Source organism: Athene cunicularia, assembly GCF_003259725.1.
Source record: "Athene cunicularia isolate RWA chromosome 2 unlocalized genomic scaffold, athCun1 chr2_part1, whole genome shotgun sequence".
Taxonomy (NCBI): Eukaryota; Metazoa; Chordata; class Aves; order Strigiformes; family Strigidae; genus Athene; species Athene cunicularia.
The window spans coordinates 71,652,618-71,670,590 of NW_020799095.1; the positions used below are offsets into that span (position 1 = coordinate 71,652,618).

General features: G+C 34.1%; 1 protein-coding gene across 15 annotated transcripts in view; it reads left to right on the plus strand.

Moving 5' to 3' along the window:
- CDH18 (cadherin 18) overlaps positions 1–17,973 on the plus strand; it is a 578,978-nt gene that overhangs the window by 358,923 nt on the left and 202,082 nt on the right. The window lies entirely within an intron of this gene.

Below are 17,973 nucleotides of genomic sequence, written 5' to 3' on the forward strand. Positions count from 1 at the left end.
TTTTTTTTTTTTTTTAAAAAAAAAAAAAAAAAAAAAAAAAAAGGCCAAGAAATCTGCTTGGATGTAATTTTGGATCAGGTCATGAGCAGTGTTGAGGTATAGAGTAAATTATTGAAAGCCAAAACTGAGAAGTGTGTTAAGTGACATTCTGTTAAATTGATTCAGATACTAAGTAGTTTTAAATATTCAGTATCGAAAGTCTCTAAAATTAGAGGGTGCAGTTTGGATGTGTGCACACAACTCTGCCCTTGGAAACCAGGAACTAATTGAATAAAAACATGCCTGTCAGCTGTATTTGCATGCTACTAAAAATGCCATTCTGTTTTACACTATAAATGGCTGTCAACTTTATTTGCAGCATGCTTCTCTGTTAATTCAAATGCTTTTTTGAATCACATCAGATCAAAATTTCTTTTCCAAACTGCAGGTGTTAACTGCTTTCTATTTCTCCCCAGGAGAAAATATCTCTGCAGCAGAGAGCAATATATAATAATGAATCTTACAGGGTAGATTTGGATGTGAGAAGCTAAACTGGTACACTAATGTATGAAGCTCACTTAGAAATGTTTAGATATATTTGCAAGTATATTAAGCACTTAAGCTGCCGTTTGAGGACAGTCACACAAGAAAAATATTTAAAATCTGTACCTAATATACGATACCTTTAAAACCTTCACTATTTCAACAAATTAGTTGAAAGATTAATGTTTTGCTTTTCTTAGAATTGAAAATATGAAAGCAGCTGAGGCAGTTCATAATGCTTGGTTGTAGTTTTATTAGCTTAGGAATTATGAACATAGATTTTATATATTGTAGTGTCTTTTGTTTATACACAAGTGAAGGGAAGGAGAATGCCATGAGATCTCCCTGACTGGGACAGACAAGCTGCTCTCTGCAGTTTTTTGAACACACAGAATCTTTGCCCTTTTAGAACAGCAAACAGCAGGCTTGGGAAGCAAAGGAATAGTGTTGTGTTTTAGTGGAGTAGGACTATGTGGAAGCAGTATGGAGTATTTTTTGTGTGTGGATGTAACTGGGATGCAGATTGGACCCAGTCAAACCAATCTGCTTGCTCATTGCTATCAGATACATGGTCCCTAGCTGTGTTCCTCCCTCTTTTCTGGTAGCATGTCTGATGCTCATTCATTCCCTTGGGAAGCCAGCTGAAGCACAACAACCAGAAAAAAACCTGACTCAGTCAAAAAGCTGAAAGGTTTTCTGTCCATTAAGTGGGTTAGATTGAAGTAACATGGCAGGAAATAAGAAGAAAACCAGAGGAAGAGGACTGCATATTTCAATAGCTCTAGAGTGTTGGAGGAAATTGTCTGTCTTGCCTAGCCACAACCTTCCTCCATCCATGAAATTTAGCTTCAATACCTCTGTCTCTGAGGGACTGCACACCTCCTCCTGCCATCTCTCTGGGCTTTGGGTGGAAGCTAACTTCAACTGCTGAATAATAAATACTGGTTTGCTAGAAAGGAAGGAACTGAGAAAGTGAGAGAATTGATAAATTACACACACTATAAGGGTTGTAGGCTGATAATGGAAGATTAGGAGTTCTTTTTAATAAATATGACATATTATAGGAACAGCTGTAATAACATAGGCCATCTCCTGTGGTTCGTAGATGTATGACTTGAGAAATTATCTGAAAACAAGTTGCCATAGGGACATAGTTGCATTACTGCATTAGAAATCAGTGCCAAGGCTCTGTGTTAGACAGCAGCCATTGAATTGTAAGAATGATAGGAGCAAAAATAAAAGCTTTTAATAAAATATTGGGAAAAAATGATGAAGTGTGATGAATGGAATGACTTGTAAACTCTTTGCCTGGATTTTGGGGGCAGTAAGAAAGCTGATGACCTTATCGTCAGAAATAGAGATTCTGATCTTAGGTTATTGGTACAAATCCTGCCTAGTTCAGCGGGATCAGAAGAATTGCTACCTAAAAATTTTTCAACACATTTGGCTCAAATTGTTCTCTTGTTAAAGTTTTTAATGGAAGAGAGGAAGTACCTGTTCTGTGGGTCTGTAGGATGTTTTCTCCTGTATTTCTAGAAAGCCTTTTTCAGGACAGAACCACAACACATTTGAGTGAGTTTTTGTCAGGGATAAAGAAAGGTTGGTTTGACATTAGTTATCTGGGGCCTTGTCTGTGCATATGAGAAGGTTCATGGTTTCTGGGAGTGTTAAATCAATGATGAACAATGATGGTCTGTGCAGAGTGGGAGTATATTGACACCATTAGTACATAACTGTCACTGTTTTTATTTGAGAAATACTGATGAATTAAGATGAGCTGTTGCTATTGTGTGTTGATGTTATTCTGGTGGTTGGTGTTATTCTGGCATGTGCATTTTTGATGAATTGGATTTTATGGTTGAGAGTCAAAATAGAAGTACAACTGTCTCAAATTGTTTGCTTTCAGTCATTTATTTTGGAACATATCAAAGGTTTGATGCCTTGTAGGCTGTGTCTTCCTACTAGTGTGTGTAGTCAGCTCTCCTGGAGTCCAATATCCTTGCTCTCTGGTGAAAATGTAGTAAAAAATTAGTAAGAAAAAAGTGTGGTCACTGGTGCATTACTGTTACGCTATTACTAAAGCAGCTGTAGTAGATGAGATGGGACTCCATCTGTCTGTGACTTCCCCATCTAAATTATCAATATTGGTTGTCAAGAAGTGATTTTTATTTTTGCTATCGATTGAAGATAGATATCCAGTAGAAGGTGGATTTTAGATATGCAGAAATTGAAAGATTTCCCTGTACTTAAATTACTTGTGTTTAGAATGAGATAGTGTATGTATATGCCTAATTACATAAACTGATTAGTTACAGTCTACATAATGAAAATAGTGAAGGGTAAAGCATGAAAGGAGAAAAAAACACCAACTCAGAAGATTTTTCTATTTAGCTATGTAATTTTTCTGTTTAGCTAAGTAATTTTTTGTTTCGCAAAATTTTCTTATTGGCAGAAGTGGATTAGTTTTCTCTCATGTATGTAAGGCAGAAGACCTAAAGGGCATGAAAAAATTAATAGGATGTATGCTAGAAGAAAGTATAGCTAAGTAGTGCTATGAACCTAATTTTAAGATGGCTCAATGCTTTGCATCCATTTTTAGCTATAAACTAAAGTAAATTAATTGCTGCTTTTGGGAGGATACGAAGATTGCATATTTGAATGATTTACTATCTGAAGTATTTTCAGTTTATTTTACAGTGTATATATATTATATATTATCTTTTAATAATAGAGTTTTTAATAGGAAAATTATGTAACAATTTTTCAGGCATTAAAAGGCTTGTCTCCTCATAGCAGGCCAGATTTCTCAGGCATTTGTTTGAATACATGCTGAAATAAATAGGGTTGACCTCTTGTCACTTAATAACGTGTTGGTCTGTTCTGGACCTTTTCTACAAAGATGGATGTCACTGACTGGCAATGTCTCTGGTATACTGCAGATACATTTAATTGAGCTCTAAAAAATTAGCTTACATGTGTATCAGTGTACATGTAGTGTGTGAGCACACTGCAGGCAGCCATTTGAATTTTTACCCAGATTCCTGGTTATGTTGTGCAGCCCAGGCTGAATCCTTTGTTGTCAGAGCTGGAGAGATGCTGCTTACAAAAAGTAACTGCTCTGATATGTATTCCCCACTTACAGACAAAATAACTGGAAATATAAGCATCAAGGAAGCATCTATGTTAGAATATTTTGGGTTCCTGTTTCCATTTTTCCTTTTTTTTTTTTTTTTTTAATTATATACACCTTACTCAATTCAACCATTACTTGTATGTTTTTATTCAGATTTTGAAAGACAAGATCTAAAAAATAACCAAGTGGCACACTTTTTATTACTTTAGAGCTTGGATTCCAAACTGACCAACACAATTAATTATGAAAACACTTGTAGAAGGTAGCGCTGCAGTTCAATGAATAATTCTCCTTTAAATCCTTTCCCTAGTGTTTTCCAAGAGTAATGTTTACACTGTAATCTAATATTGAACTCATTTTATTATTTCCTCTCTATTGATTTAATTAACTGAGGTGAAGAATATCTGTTTTCATAAAATGTTGTAGAAAGTATTAGATGAATTCTTAAAAACCTAATGTGATCCTATAAAACTTTGAACTTACTATTTTCTAAACTCCATGCCTTACATTGGAAGGCTCTTTAGAGGGGAGAAAAAAACTATTTAACTCTGGAAAAGTAGAACAGATGAGCGTCATTTTTTTTACTATGTTTATTTAGGGAAAATACTATAAAATATTATTATTCTCTTAAATCAGTGATGATTTAGAGCTCTAATTCTACAAGAATTTTATTTATTTTCATTACCTTTGGAATAAGCACTGAATGTGACATCCTTTATTGGATATTTACATCTGTGTGTGCATATGTATCTTTTTATGTGTCTGTTTACCTTTTCATGCATAAGAAATCCACGTTAATACAATAATCATGTAAGAGCTCTTCATCTTCATGCAAGGGGCATGCACAAGCATTAAACAGCAGTCAGCATTGCTTAAATCTGACATGAGTATCTTTTACAGACTATTCAGTCTCAAGACATGTATAATTCCAGCAATGTCAGCACCTCAAAATTCAGAGTTTTAGAAAGAAAATTAATATTCAAGTTTCAAAATTACAGCAAGCTGGATGATGATATGTAGAAAGTGACTTCAAAATAATGAAAAAAATCAGCGTTTTTCTGCTCCTTTGAGAGAAGGGTCCCCTCAGAACACAAACAAAACATTTCATTGCTGTTTCTTCAGTCTAGGGTGGGGGTTGGGGTGGAGCAACACTGCTATACTACCTCTAACTCCATCAGCCATTACCTGGGAATTAAAGATGTTCGTGACACACATGTTGGAGTAGCCCCTTAGTCTCCTATTTGCTAAGTTGCTTTAGCCTCCTATGCAAACAATTTCACAATCACAAAGGAATAGGCCTGAAGCTTCCTTAATGCTATTATATCTACATCCGATCAGGATCATGAACTTCTATTAGCATTTTAAGCTTTTCTAATCACTGTGAGTATTCTCTTGATGCTGCTGTTCTGTTTTGAGTCTTGTGGCAGTTTGTTTTGATAATTGTTACTTCTTTTAATTCTCAGAAGGTAATGAAGGTTTGCAAGTAGCCACATCCATAGCCCAATTCCTTTCTAGTAATAGTAGATCTATGCTAGTATACGTGGAGATTTATGTATTCTTAGCGATGAAATACCAATTTACCTTAATCAAAATTAGTAGATAGCCAGTGAGGAAACACAGCACACTGAAATGCGAGGGAACAACCACTAGTGAAAAACTTGAATCTCACTTTGATTGGTTGATTAGAGATTAAATTATAGGTACAATTTTAAGTTATTATTTCTCTTGATTTGTTTTCGTAGCGGATATTCCAGGCTTTATTAAAAAAAAAAATATCTGGAAACATATACATTTTTAGATTTCTTTTTCATTGTTGTATTACTCTTTAAATTATGCTATCTCTCCTAACTCCATTGGTAGACTATTTTAATAAAAAATATATAACTTATTACAACGTGTCCATAGATAGTTTACATGATACATTTAGGTACCTCATTCTACCACCTTTCATGACTTGCTTGAATAAGGGGACTCTAGGAACAGTGTAGTTGTAAGCACTGTTAAATATGGCTCACAATGACATTGATGTACAGGTTTTTGCTCATAAACTGATATTTCCTGTGAAATGCTTTCCCTCATAAGGTGAGTGTGTCATTTTTCTGGCTGTTCTGTCCTGACTGTGGTGTTCTGTTAATGATGGTGGATGAATGCAAAACCCTTTTCCTGCTGCTCACTTACAGAAACAAAGCTAAGTTCCAGAAAACGTAAGTTACAGTTTGAGGCACCCTCTGAGTGCGAAGAATCTTTTTTTTTTTTTTAAGCATACTGTGAATGATTCCTTGAAGACCTTCAACCCACACTAGAAAGATTAGTATCACATATCATGCCTCTTATTTATGGAAAACATGAAAATGGTTTTACAGTGTTTCACCTCCATCAGACTACTATCACATTAATGGAAGACAAACACATTTTGAAATTGAATGCTGCATTCTTAAATTTTCCTGGTGTATTTAAGTATATAATGTTACTTTTCTAAAGAAGCTGTTCTTCCTCCATTAAAACACCAGTGACCCAATTTTTTAAAAGTTCAGTTTTAAGCTTAGTTTTAAACAGACAATCCCATTATTGTGAATGAGCTTTTCTTTAATAGGCCTATAGTTAAGTAAGTCTTTTTTTGTTTGCACATCAGAACCTAAGATGTGATCCTACTACTTAACCTTGATTCTCCTTCCCCTTCTGTTTCTGAGGATTTGATGGTGTTATGGCTTGAACATTAATTCTCAGTTTATCTACCTATTTATCTGTTCCTGGAAAATTGCTTGGAGAAGAATGGAAGCTAAAACTTCCACAAGAATGCAATAAAGTTGCATTATAAAAAGTCTATGTCAATTCAGTGGGATTAGTGTATTTAACACATTTTGCTGTTTAAACCTTAATACAAGCTAGTACATGAAATTTTTCAGCTGTATAAAAACTTGAATTTGTCTTAAGACCATTAGTAAGGTTTTCATGATGTGTTTACCTTCAAATTAGAAATCGTATGCACTCACATTTCTAGAATAATGGAGAACTATTCAAGGAAGAACATTGAAGTGATTTATAACTAGCCAAGAATAATAGAGGAATAACATAAAAGTTATAAAAGACTACCTTGGTTGAAATGAAGGACAGGATCTCTTTCTTGGAAAAGAAGCTTCGGAAGAACAATAAAGAACAATCTGAAACAAAAGCACGGAAATATGTCTTCCCATTCTGAAAAGATGAGTGAGAAGGAAGATGACTGTATTTTAGTATTAGCACATGATTCATTTTTTAAAAATTATTTTTATGTGCTTACATTCATGAATGAATTAAATGACATATTATGCATTGGAAGATGACAATACATGCATCAGGATTGAAAGAATTAGATATTTTCTTTTGTTTTGGTGTCCTTTTGTGACAAACGACTGGTTTGCTTTCCTGAAAAATGCAGTAGTGACAATAGTCTCAACAACAAAAGAACATGTTGCCATCTTCTTCATGTCAGTATTGACTTCCACTGGTAGCTGGACATAGTTATTTAGCAAGTACACTGTTACTTATTTATATATTTACTTGTTTTTTCAAATACCACACTATATAAGAAAAACATTCTCAAGAGAGAAAAACATCCACTTATTCTTTGTACCTATTACCCTCCCCTAAAGAAAGGAAAGGAATAAAATGCATATATGTTTACAATGCAAAAGCATGCACAAAAGAGTATTTTTACTTTATTAGAAAAAAATACAAGATTACAAAGTTATCAGTTATAATTAGTTAATTTGTTGAACTGAAATTTATTAATTTCACCTATAAAGAGTTTTTAATGATTGGTTTTGTTTCATTTTTTCTTTTCATAATTTAGAGCAATGAAAATGGGAAAGTAAAAAAAAGAATTTATTGGAGAAGTTCTGGTTAGAAAAATTGTAACAGACCAGTGCAACTACTAAGAAATGGGAACTGCAGAGATTTTGTTCACATAGGTACATACATACATATGCATATTTATGTGGAGGGTGTTTGCATGTGTGTGTGTTTACACAGCCTTCAAAAATAAGAGTATTTTTAAATGGAAAAAATGTTTCCTTTATCTTCTGGTAGCTATAGATGCTAGTACTTGATTAAAAATAAAAAAGAACTTTAGAACTACAGAAATACTTTTAAATAATTAGTTGTCTTTTCCTTGAAGTCAATGTTTTCCTGTTGATTTCAGTGGATTTACAGAATTTTTTACTTCCAGATTATTTGGTTCTGGATTATGCTTGGATGTAAATTTCTGAAATTTAGGGGATGGATTTACTAAATGAATAATGTAGAAGTGATCACAGGCAGGCATACTTCAAAGTTTCAAAGCAGGCATTAAAGATGCTTTGCCATTATAATAGCAGAAATGATAATTCTGATAATATATTTTAATTGGAAGACTGATGCACTTCTAATATAGCCATGCATAAACATTTAAATACATTCTCCTAAAAAAAATATGTAAAATACCACAGTCAATTTCATGTCTATAAATCTCACTTTAGGATCTTTTTCATTTAATATTTTGTTGTGGGTTTCAACTGAATTTAGTACATAAGTCCTTTCTGAATTTTCAATACAGCAAGCCAGAGAATTTATGAAAAAGTTTTAATTAGGATATTTTGGAAATTTTCAATATCTGTAGTGACTTCACTGATGGAAGATACAGAAGTTTTTTCTCATATAATAAAAAACATTTTCATGTTGATGGCCCATGACAGAAAACCTAGTTATCTAGATTTGGGGAATCCTCCAACATGAGAAAGATTTCAAAAATAAGATATTCGGAAAAAAATCCATTCCACTAGTCTAGCTTTACCCTAGGGTGAAAAGTACAAGTAAATGCTTGATGCTTGTGTTCATTTCTACTACAAAGTGACAATAAATATACTTATTGCTACAAACAAAACTGCGTTTTCTCTCAAAGTAAAAGAAGACTTAAAATCTGACATGCAGAAGTGCATTTACTCAGTCTGTTCAGACAGTCTTCTGTAAGATATGTGGATTTTTTCTAATTATTAGAGATTTCTTTCTTGCTGAGATAACAAAAGTAGGTGTCTCAAATATTTCTGTATTTGCAACAGTAATTATCCACAGAAAAATTCCAACACCAAATTACTTTTTAAAATTTTTTATTTGTTACTTATAGAGAAACACTTACTGTTTACGTACCCACAAACACATGCACATTTATCTGTATGTCCTTCCTTCATCCATCTGGGCAAAGCTGCCTTTGCAAGTTATGTGACTGCTTTGTATATTAATTCTCACTTGTGAACACTTTGCAAACTGAGTTGCTAAGTTATACTATTTGTATTTAACAGATGGCATATTTCACTATAGATATCTATGAGGATGCTGTGACATTCCATCTGAAGAATTATGAATAACTCAGTCTAAAATGGAACCAAACCCACTTATTGATGGAAGTGATAAATTGAGAAGCTTGAAGATTTAATACCGACTGAGCTGAAAGAGTGAGAAAAGAGTATGGGAAGAAAAAATTAAAAAAAAAAAAAAAAAAAGTTATGCTCACTATTTACATTTCCAGAGAGTAGAGAAAGCTAAACATAATGAAAGGATGAGTGCAGTCAAAGAGAAATCTAGTTAGTAATGTGTAGAAGAAAAAGATTTTTAGGGAAATAGTAAGAAAACATACTAGCAGCAGTGTTCTGTGGTTGACAGTGATTATAGTATGTTTGACAGAAGTAATGTCACAGAAGAAATCAAAGACTTATGGAGATCTCAGTTAAAGTGTGATGTGAAAAGGCAAATTTTAAACTTAGACTTCAAATTTAGACTCAACATATATGGATGTCTCCTTTTCACTTACGATATTTATTTCTACAGCTGTATAAAAGAAATCCTGGAACTGCAAGTGACCAGTGAACAAAGCTCTTATTCACCTTTGTGTCATTTAAAATTATTCCTTTTCTTCAGTGTTGGATTCCTGGGTGATAGTTTTACTTCTGAAGATGATTTTCTTTATTGGGTTTTTTTGTGACTTCCATGATTCCTTTTTTATCTGAACTGAAGGATATAGATCTAAGGAACCTCTTGATTCAGCAGTTGTAGGAGTTGATTCACTTCATAGGCCTGTGAAACAATAAGCAGGGATTAACTGAACTGGTACCACTTAGTTATAGGCTTCATTGAATGTATTCAAAAATTATTCTAGGCCTGCAGAAACTTTAATAGAATCTATGGAGGTCTAAAATGAAGAGAGGGACCCTGGTGTGTGTTACAGATGATCTGAAAGGGAAAAGTTGTCAGGTGGCTTCCTCCAGGGATTCCTCCATCATTCTAAGGAGAAGAGCTGCCAAGCCTCTCTCCAGCTCCAGGAAAGATGTGCGCTGTCCCAGCGCACCAGACAGTGCGAGACAGACACCAATACACCGCAAAACCCCTGGTTATTGCTCTGCTCCAAATTACAGTGGTCAGGCACTGGGCTGCTCTACATTCTCTAAATAATGCTGATTTGCTGTTTTCTGTATCTCCTCTTCCTCTTCCATTTCATCTTTCAGGTTCTTCCATTTTACCATCTTCTTGTCCCCTTCCAAATAAACAACTTGCTCATAATAACCTTTTCTTTATTTGCCTTAGATTTTCTACAAACTCGGTATTTCTGCTAGTGTTTCCTAGGTAGTCTCAACTTTAAAAAATATTTCTGGGATAGTTAGCTAGGTAGTATGAACCTTACAAGACTTAACTCTCCAAAAGAGTCACCATATTCTTCTATAATGGTCTGTGATGTTCAGCTACTTCTTACATAGGTTCTGTGAAATCCAATGTCCTGATCCAATGTTGGGAGAGGTTTCAATATGATCCCAAGAGAGAGATTAAGACACAAACGAGGTCAAATGCCGCATACCCAAACCAGTTTTTTAGAAGCTGACCCTGCCTTGACTGCCATCAGTGTTGGACTGATGCCCAAAGGTCTTTCCCAACCTGCTTTAGAGGGTTCTGTGATGTTACACACATTGTGTCAGGATGTTGTAAAATAGGTAGATAAAGTCCTTGTGACAATTTCACTGAAGACAGGAGTAACTTGTTTTGGTTTCACAGAGTGCTCAAAACAAATTCAACCTTAACTATAATTCAAATGACTGTTTATTCTTTGCAAAGAACAAGAAAAAAGATCTTCAAATTTTTCATTATTTTGCCAGTAACTGACTTGAAGAGATGGTCTTACCTGTCAAAAGTTGGGCACTATTTGACATGCTAATGCTGATTTCTCAAAAACTGAAGTAATTAAAAGGCTTTCTGAACACTGAAATATTTTTTCATAAATTCCCCTTTTTGTGTATTGCTGTAATTAAGGATTTTTTTTCCTATTTTTGTTGTGGGTTTTTGCTCCTAGTACGCTTACAACTCAAAAGCATATTAATATAAATTCAAAAAAAGATAAATACACAAGATGTTCTTACTGAGAAAAGAAGTTGATGCTCAGTGCCACTGAACTTTAAGTAAAAGCTTACCTTTGCTGAACCTGGAATTTTGCCGTTCACCTAATGGGAATTGGAGTTTTGCCATTTGAATCTAGCACACAGAAAATGAGCTAAATTAGTCATAATCATGGTGGACAGTGATAAATAGTGAACATGATTACTATTTGAGGAAAAAAAATCTGTAAGTTGCATGCATTAAAATCTAGCTAATTTTAAATGTTAAAATGTTCTATTTAAATAAAAAGAAATGTTTTTATTAAATTGAAGAGGCTTATCTTCCTTATCTCAGTTTTATTTTCCTTTATGATTTCAGTAATTTTGCTACATTAAAAATGGAACAAAAGATCTGTTTTTCTTCCTATCTTGTGAAGTACATAAAAAAAAGTAGAAATAATGATGATGACAATTTATGTTTTGATTCAAAATTAAGAGAAAATTTGGACAATAAAAATGCGTTTTAGTTATTTTTTTATATTGAAATATACAATGTTTTAGGCATACATTCTCACTGCTTTTGAAACATTGGAAAAGGAATGTTTTCAAATTTAAAGCATATACATTAAGATATGTTTAAAAGGATTGGTCATTTAATATTTTTCTCTAAAACACTGAGATATAAGTTTATGTAAAAAATAACATATTTATCACCCTTCTAAGAAACATGTATGTACTCTATATTATGTGTTACCAACATTTCTATAACAATAATATAATGAGTATATACATTATTTTAAGGAGTTTCAAGTACAGTGCTGAGCTGGTAGCAAACTATGGGATGAAAATGTCTTTAAATTTTTCTTAAGCATCTAATGTCTACATGGGGCTTCCCTTCCCTTTCTTTATGTTTTATCAGTCATTTGGGATGCTACCATACCATTCAGAGAGCTCTTGCTATTCATTTTTGAGAAATAATTTGTTAGGACAAACAGTACTTGTGGATTATACACAAGTGAGCTGTTGAAAGTTCTTCCTATTTAAACTGGGTAATTGCTCATCAGTCTCATGTATTTGCTTTGTTCTCTGATTGGGTGACCTGACCTTTATAAATGGGAAGAATGACTCAAGAAATCACTGAAATCTTTATTCTGCTAGCAAGTTCCTTGGGAAGAGAAACAGCACAGGAAAGAAAAAAAAGAAAAAAAAAAAGCAAAAAAAGCAAAAAAAAAAAAAAAAAAAAAAAAAAAAAAAAAAAGCAAGCCTGTGCTGCTTTGGGAATGTAAAAGGACCTTTGTGCTGTCTTTTTATCTGTATTATCCTTGACTAGCTACATGGACTCCAAATATAAACGTAGATAGATTGGTCTCTGGTTGAGGAACAGAGGAAGACGTCAGTCAGATTCATGAATCATCTCTCTCTGTTTCACAGTTGTTCCTTTCACAGCAGGTAATGGCTAGCATGACGGTGTATGCAATTATAGTTATAGAAAACGATGGCTAGATTTTATCTGACTAATTGTGGTGTTACTGTGTCATGGTTCTGACAGTCACTCTCCGTGCAAATCATATGGGCATAGTTGCAAAAATTATTTCTTCAGTCATTGATTGTGGCAGAGCGCTTCTGTTTTCCTGAAGTTGCTATGTGCCTGCTTATCATATATGAAATAGTTTTGTATGAGAACAGGCACTGAATCCCTTAATCTTGTTTTAATGTCATATTTTCACTAGTTATTCACTGTAGCATTAATTGACTGTCTACATGTATTGCTGTTTGCACATTAAGTACTTTTTCTGTCTTGTTTACAAACTTTGCAGATCTCCCTTGGTTCAAGGAAGATCATATGTTTCTTTACTCATTTGTACTCTTTCATAAAATGTATTTGCTCAACAGGGTAACAAATCCAATGATTTGTAGAGTTTAATAGTTTCCTGTACCCATTCATTAATATAAGAATGCCTTCTAATAACCCTCTTCAACATATTTTCTAAAATCAATGAGTCTTTTAAATCGTCTCTGCAGCTAAGAACTCACTGGAGCCATTTATTGCTAAAGGAAGCATGGCAGATGACAGCTCATCTTGCACATCATCTAACCAAAGCATTAATTAGATACACTTTTAAAAATCCTGTTATGACAATAAGACTTGAATTCCATAGTGGTTCTGATGTATTTCCAATATAACAGTACAGGTACGGATCTTATGTGACCTGCCTACTTGTATTCTGTCAGTGAAAACCTTTTTTCTGATGGTAATCTCAAGGAGTGATAGGGTTTTGTTATGGAGCTTTGGTGGTTTATATGTAAAAATTGAATTTTTTTGTATATAGAGGACTGGACATCCTCCGGTTTTTAAAATTTCATTGTTGCTTTTGATTAAAACCAAACCATTCCTCTTTGAGAAGCATTTTTTAAAAATAGTTAAAGAGGTTATCTTCATGTCATGTTAGTGTGTCTAGTATCCTGTATTTGGGTCATGTAGTATCAATCTTCTTTGCCATAAAATGTGCTGGATTAGTTGCCTAGCTGTAGTGTGGCTAATTTTTACTCTTTGTCAGTGGTGACCCAGTTGATGCTATCCAATAAGAAACCCATTAAACCTTGTGTTTAGTGATAAGCTACACATAGGACCAGAAGAAATACATTGATCACTAGTCCACATTGCTGTTTATAAGTTCCTTGAACTCCTGTTAAAGCTGCTTTTTAAGACCTTGGTACAAGACAGTCTTGTTTATTAAAAAGGAATGATAAAGCAGGTGCAAGCCCAGTAACTATTCAGAAGTTTCTTTTGCCACAAGCTACGTTAAAACCTTTTGAATGTTTCTTGTGACTATTTGTCTCCTAAGGCTGTTTCAGCTTTTCACACTCTCCATTCATCCTCATGGTGCTGTTAGGTAGGGTTCCAGTGGGGTTTTGTCCTCTGGGGAAGACCATCTAGATATAACACTTGACTAATCTACTTTAACCTAGGGATTATGAGGAAGTAGTTCTGCCCAGGGCTTCTTGCCCTAGCTCAGCATTTCTGTTCACTTTTAATTGCAGGTACTGCTGGGCTTTCCTTCCAACTTTCTTCACAACAAAATCTGAATTCCAGTTCACATGCCTCCTGTTAAGAATGTGGGACCTCTTCTATAAATAATCTCAACAGCTTTTATTCATACTATGTCTATTCCACTTTATGATCTCAACTAGTATAAATGACGCAACCTATTCTAGACTACAAGGTAATTTAAATGCCTGTTAAACTAACAGGGACTCTGGATTATCAGCAGTTTTAATACTGGAGATCAAAGTAAAGGAACTATTATCTAGAACTTGAATCAAACCAGTGCTGGCTAATTGTTAGGGCTGCAGCCAGGATTTTAAAGGAATGTTTTGAAAATTTTTATTCCATCTTGACAAAAGAGTTAGAACTAAAAAAAGAAAACTAGAAATGTCAGTGTGATAATGCTGGATGAAAAGTTGTCTCTGGCCTTATCTTCCTCCCTTTTCAGTCTCGAGATGTTAATAATATAATATGTTTACAGGGGAAAAGATAAGAGTAATATGTTGTACTAGAAATAAAGAGAGTCTATACTTGTGCTGTGTTGCAAGTTTAGGTACAAACTGTCTAAAATAAAACCTATAATGAAAATAAGAACAAAACCACAAACTTTCAGTTAAGCCTCTGAAATCCAAATTAATTTAGAACTAAGAACATATTCAGGAGTTGTCAACCCAAAGGAACAACCAAGCTGTATTTTTTTGCGATCTTCACAGAACAATAGTAGTATTGGTTTCTATGACTTAGAAGTTACTAAAATTTTACAGGGTTGAGTCAATAAAATAAAAAATATTAATTCATAAAAATCTAACAATAAACCTCATGAAGTATATCACTGAGGGTAAAAGGAATATTTGGAAATAATATTTGTTCTGAATGGAGGAAAAATTGGATAGAGAAAAAGACATTTTTAGATTTGAAAAGTAGCCTGGACTATGAGCACTTAGGAAGAAATCTTACATGATACAAACTGTAGAGTTAATGGAGGTTTCTGACATTTTCTCTGTGGAGCTCCAAGCCAGCAAGAGAAATGGAGCCCCATAAGTAGGGGTTATTTCATGTATGTATCTGTCAGTCAGCATACTACTGAAAAATTCATCATCTATTACTATCTGAAATAATTTTATGAATTTAAAATATTTTAATGCTAACTCTGCAGCTACTGTTACCTTTAAAAAATAAAGTGGAGAGAAGAATTTATTAGTTCCTGGGCAGTGACTAATTTTGGGTATCTAATTACAACATTAGGGTATGTAAAACCCATACCTGTCCTGCAAATTTTCTTTCTGTTATGTAGCATACTAAGTTACTTTCCAGAGGACCAGCAAGCTTGCTTTCCCAAATGAAAGTCTTGTGTCTGGAGTTTTGTTTCTGCTGTTTTAGAATGCTCCAACACATGTGATTTTCCTTTAATACCACCCCCGGATGCTGGTTTTAATTTCTTCCTGGGGATTTCTTATGATTGTTTCTTTCTCTGAGGAGTAGGAGGTAAAGGAGGAGAAGAAACAAAAGAGGAGGGCATTTCTTTTTCTTTTCTTGATCTTTATTTGGGCAGTGTCAGCAAGAGTGGTGTACTCATCTAAGTAATTAATTTTACATCATATATTTCTCTGATTTTAAATTGAACCTAAGAATATCACAGCTTTTCACACATACTGCATGACAACCTGTAATAATTAAGCCTATGCAGTTGCCCTTATCCTGTTATATTACTTTATATTATATATATGGGGGTTTTTTTCTGAATCAAATATTTTATTAGTTGATTTGATCTGTGAGTTGTATGTGAAAATGTGGAAGTTAGAATGGAAGCTAAAAAGCACAGGGAAATAAATACCTGGTTTGCACTTCCCTTGGCAATTTCAGCATACCAATTCACAGATACATATATTTTGTGTGGAATTTTTTTTTATGATTTCTGTTTTCAATTAATGTTTTCTTTAAGTCAACTGTCTTGAACCGTATTAACTGGAATTCTTTCACAGAAATTGTACTGTTGGCTGTTTTATGCACACATGTTTGAATGTCTGAAAGAAAAATAGACTGAGATAAATTTGGTGCCTCATTTTTTTGTGTACAGTCCCAAAGACCAACTCTACCAGCCTTGGGAAAAGAGAATAGAGAATATAGATGAATCATTTCCCTTCATCTACCTAGAAATTTCACTTTCTTCTGCCAATTACCAGAGGTCCATAGGAGTACTGTATATTCTCTTGGCAATTTATCAACCTGTTCTTCAGAAGGATAAAACAAAAAATAACATCCAATTTTTCTTTCTGATACTAGCCCTGTCTTTCATCTCCAGGTCAATACACCATTCTGCAGTGCTGAAGTATATAACACTGGAAATAGACTAAGCAAAGGCAATGCAGGAAGAAAGAAACATTTTCCTCGCTGATTATTTATAGCTAAATAATAATGTTGATTTGAAGGTAGTTGGATTTTGATAATGGAAGAATTTGTTCTGACAGGGGTGAAGTCTAGAGGGCAGAGTGCTGAAGAAGTCAGAAAGTATACAAGAAATGCAATTTATTACAAGTTCCATAACTAATTATCATTGCGTCACCATGGGACTGAAAAGGGTCCCTGAGGGACGTGACAAAAGATGTGTAGAGCTGTGCTGATTGTGCATCTGCAAAACTGAAGCATTCAGATGAATTCAAATATGTGGTCAGTTTGATTATGGGAGACAGGGGACACTGAGATTCGGGACAAGTCTCCGCCGCTAAGGATGCATCTCCTCATGATGGTGAAGCATACACATTTTGCATCACTGTACTCATAGTGGTTTCCTGGGAATTCATTATAGTGACTTGCTGCCACACTAAGCAGTAACTGTTCTGCTGTAATGATTTCCAGCAATGCTTGTGGAACTTCCACACCTCATCTTATTTAATTATTTATTTTGATTTTAACTCACTCTAACAGTCTCTTGAGACATACAATTCATTTTCTTGAGGGCTCCTAGGGTACAGCAATAATACAAGTCTACTCTGCAGTTGCATACATCATTATAACAAAAAACATAAAGCAGGACGCTTAATCTGAAGTTGCAGACAAAAGCACTGAGCAGTGAGCATCTCAGTATGTTAGCTTAAGGCAACAGTTTAAGGGATTTCAGAAAGTTCAGTCCTTTTTCTTTAGTCACTCACAGTTCAGGTTTGTCTATTCTTTGCTTTACTGTCTGTTCTGTGTTAACTATTCAAGATCTTTCCATCCGTACTTCCCCCTGTAGACAAACTTTTCTGCCTTCATGGTAGAGTTGAGGTTTCTTTGGGGGGATTGGGGGTGGGGTGGGCGGTGTAGGGCGTTAATGAAAGTTTATGCTAGACTTTTAGTAGGAGGGTGCTGGGTAAGTAAGAATGAGGACCTTTGTACTGAGCATTAATTAGGTTTTGGTTTTAAAAGATGTTTACCAGAGCAAAAACACTTTAAAAAATCTTCAATAAAAATCTTTCCCTTTTTTAATTATTGAATTTGTCATAGTGGAAATGATTCTCCAGCCTTCACGCACAATTCAAGAACTGTTAAGGCCTGAATTTCTAAGTATGATTATAGCAGGAAGTAGATGCCATTGTAATCTTTCTTTTTTATTATTATTATTGTTTTAGAAAATATTTGTTCAGAATAATGAATTTTAAAGCTTTAATTTGTGGGGCAGGTGCTTAACAGTTACTCTCTGAATTGAGTTAAATAACATAGTGGTTTTGGCAAAATGTAAATTCAGTGCCTTCTAGATAATGTTAATGCTAACAAGAACAAATATTTTTGAGATTAAGAAGCTCTTCATTGTTTGCAGCTTTTTTCTCTGATTTGTTTGGTCATACATGACCCAGACTGTAAAATAACACAGTTTATAGGCTCCATCTTGTTGGATTTTTTTTTTTTTTTTTTTTTTTTTT